This window comes from Giraffa tippelskirchi, chromosome X (genome assembly GCF_054371585.1).
Source record: "Giraffa tippelskirchi isolate mGirTip1 chromosome X, T2T-mGirTip1v1.2.pri, whole genome shotgun sequence".
NCBI classification, from domain to species: domain Eukaryota; kingdom Metazoa; phylum Chordata; class Mammalia; order Artiodactyla; family Giraffidae; genus Giraffa; species Giraffa tippelskirchi.
In genome coordinates this window covers 1,192,357-1,195,876 of record NC_137289.1, presented here as the reverse complement: position 1 = coordinate 1,195,876, position 3,520 = coordinate 1,192,357, and positions in this window count along the sequence as shown.

The window sequence follows — 3,520 nt, the reverse complement described above, 5'->3', positions numbered from 1 at the left end:
GGTTTGGCATCAGTGGGTTCTGTATCAGTCCCAGGAGTATAGAAAGAAGAGGAGCCTGGCGAGCTAACGTCCATGGGGTTGCAAAGAGTCAGACACAAGTGAGTGACTAACATGTCCACACCAATCAAAATAACATTTTGATGTCTCTGTGGAAATGACATATTCACAAGCCCATGTCTCAAAACCCCAAATGTCTAATAAGGATATCTCTTCGGACACAGAGATTGCTAAAATTTTGACCACAGAGGTTCCTTTCTTATCCTCAGGATTGACACTGAGTTTTGGAGCCGTGTTTCTGATTACATGTCCAGGCGGCTGCACTCTCATTCTGATCATACCTGAGCCCAAATGTTGATGATTACACTGGAGGCTTCTTGTCGTCTCCTTCAGCTACTACTCAGTCACTAAGCTTGTGGACCTGATCAGGTGCTTGATGACACGATGTCTAGAACACATTACAATGAAGGCGTCTTGAGATTTACAGACACAAAACACTGAAGCAGTGGCTATATTCCTGCTATCCCTTAAATCTCAAACTGTAACCTAAAATTTGTTTTCACTGAAAATAGGAAATTTTAGAACAATGTCCTGTATTTCAAAATATATGAACCTGGCTGGAGTTGCATGGAATACACAGGGCATTTCAGTTACAGAGACTGAGTCATAGAGATAAAAGGACTATGCTGAAATGCTAAGGCTTGAAAGACACAAAACCCAGTACGTCCGACTCCAGATTCTGTCAACTGTATGCTGTGCAAGAAGCCACAGATCTTTAACCTGAAGGGTCCATCTGTCATCTCATTCGGTCAGATAATCATCTTCTTCTTTTGAGGTTATTTCTAAGAAGGCCAAAGTCTTGAAATAAACACCGTAGTTGAGGGGAGGCAGATACAAAGCCGTGATGCATACAAAATTTCGAGGAAGGCTCGAGAGTGGCTCTTGAGGAAATTTACCCACAAACCAAAGGCAAGTGGTTTCCTTCAGCAACTGAAGTCCAGGAGAAAAAGGAACCTCCTGCCTCTGCCTTTCGGAGAGGGGCTTCTCCTGACCCGGTAGGGGGAAACATTCATATCACTTCCTTGACTTTACTTGGATGACTCCATCTTGCTTCCCACCACCCTTCCCCTTTTTAGATCGAGGTATAATTCACGTATCACACCATGTTCGTTTCAAGTGTACAATGTAGTGATTCCATATTTTTATTGTTGCAAAATGATCACCATAATGTGTCTAATTAGCATGCTTAACCCTTTCTCTGAGACTGGAACTTGGTCCCCTGCAGAGGTACTAGGGATGACTAGGGGCATGCCCCCTTTGTTCGACTCACACACCATTGTACGGAAGAAGCAAGTCTGACTTACGTAGACAGGGTTTGCATCCTCAGCTCACCATAGCGCCTACCACTAGGGTACACCAGGCCAATTCACTCCTTTACAAATTGGCTTTGGAATTTTTTTCCTACCTGATGTTTTAGCTGTGTGTTACCAACTCCATATGGCAGTCCACATCTAAGTACATAAAGGAAATTCTAAGGTGACTATCTATCAGATATTTTGAATAATCACCTCTGTGTATTAAATTTGGATTGCTTTTAGCCTTGAACGTATGTTTCGGGGGCTAGCAAATCAAATATTCTGGTTTCCAGACACTTATAAGAATACTGCCTGAAGAGCTGTTTCGTGCATCACCTCAGAGGATTAGTTACATCTCACCACTACAGGAAGAATGGAAGACCTTTGGAGAGATTAAGAACGGACATTAATTTGTTGATTTATTTTAGGGATAGTGTAGTCATGCTAAAGTGAAGGATAATAATGGTCTGTGAATTTGGCACAGAACAGATAGAGATTTTTTTCAAGTTAATTTGACAAACAGGGTGAGGTTTTTCAAATTATCCAAAGATTCACTGCAGGGCGTCTTTTCCCACACTTTTTTATGTGTTAGTGTAATAGTAGCAGCTTGAGAAAGGTCAGCGAGACAGAGAAAAATGCAAGACAGTTGTTCAGAAACACTGTGAATTGAAGAGCAAACGTAAGGGTAACACATCCCAGCAAAATGTGAAATTTGGTAATGCTGCATTTTCCTGTATGGAGGTGTTTGTTACCAACAGTGATTGTTTTTCCTCAGATGGCTAGGTTACTCTCTTAAGCTCTAAAATTCTGTATTTTATAGTCATTTTGGAAAATATATGTGTAACTCACATCCCTTTGTTAAGCACAGTGTAATTAAAACAAATTTAACCTTTTCTTGGTGACCCAGAGTCATCATCATGAGTACAAATTATGTGCTCTTCTCAGGGACCTACAGATCTATAGGGCTGCTTACTTCTTGCACAAAGTGGTCTCAGAACCCTGCACTTGGCAGTGCTGTCTGTTTCTGTTTGTTTCTTCCAATAGCGGTGTACAGTTGTGTTCTTAAAAAATCATGTATTTATTTTAATTGGAAGATACTTCTTTACAATATTGTGATGCTTTTTGCCATACGTCACTATGAATCGGCCATAGGTATCCACGTGTCCCCTCCATCCTGAAAACCCCCTCCCATCTCCCTCCCCACCCTATCCCTCCAGATTGTCACAGAGCACCAGCTTTGGGTGCCCTGCGTCATATATCAAACTCGCAGTGCTTATCTATTTTCCATGTGGTAATGTATATGTTTCAGTGCTATTCTCTCAAGTCGTCCCACCCTCTCCTTGTCCCACTGAGTCCAAAAGTCCGTCCCTGGTGTCTGTGTCTCCTTTGCTGCCCTGCATGTAGTAGGATCGTCAGTACCATCTTTCTAAATTCCATATATATGCGTTAATATACGGTATGTGTCTTTCTCTTTCTGACTTACTTCACTCTGTATAATAGGCTCTAGGTTCATCTACCTCATTAGAACTGACTAAAATGCATTCCTTTTTATAGCTGAGTAATATTCCATTGAGAATATGTACCACAACTTCCTTATCCATTCATCTGTTGATGGACATCTAGGCTGCTTCCACGTCCTAGCTGCTGTAAATAGTGCTGCAGTGAGAGCAGAGTTGAAAAAGACACACATAGCTCAGTGTTCACTGTGGCAGACAGTTCTTGATGCATCAAGTCCCCACCCCTGCTAGCACTGCCGCCATCTAACTTGATGTTATCTGCTGCAAGCCGGTGATCATTCTACAATGGTAACAAGCTTGTCTATATTCCTGTGGGAGAGTAAAATTATTTAGACATCTTTCACCGTATTTGGGGGGGGGAGGTTTCTGGGTGGGAGAAAAGTGTAGCTCGTTATCAGGTACCCAGCTGTGCGTTCAAGGGAATAGGTTGTTGGAAGCTTGACCTCCAGCTTCCATCCGCTTCTACTGTGTGTTCAGTTCAGTTCAGTTCAGTCACTCAGTCGTGCCTGACTCTTTGCAACCCCATGAACAGCAGCATGCCAGGCCTCCCTGTCCATCACCAACTCCCGGCGTTTACCCAAACTCATGTCCATTGAGTCTGTGATTCCATCCAACCATCTCATCCTCTGTCGTCCCCTTCTCCTCCTGCCC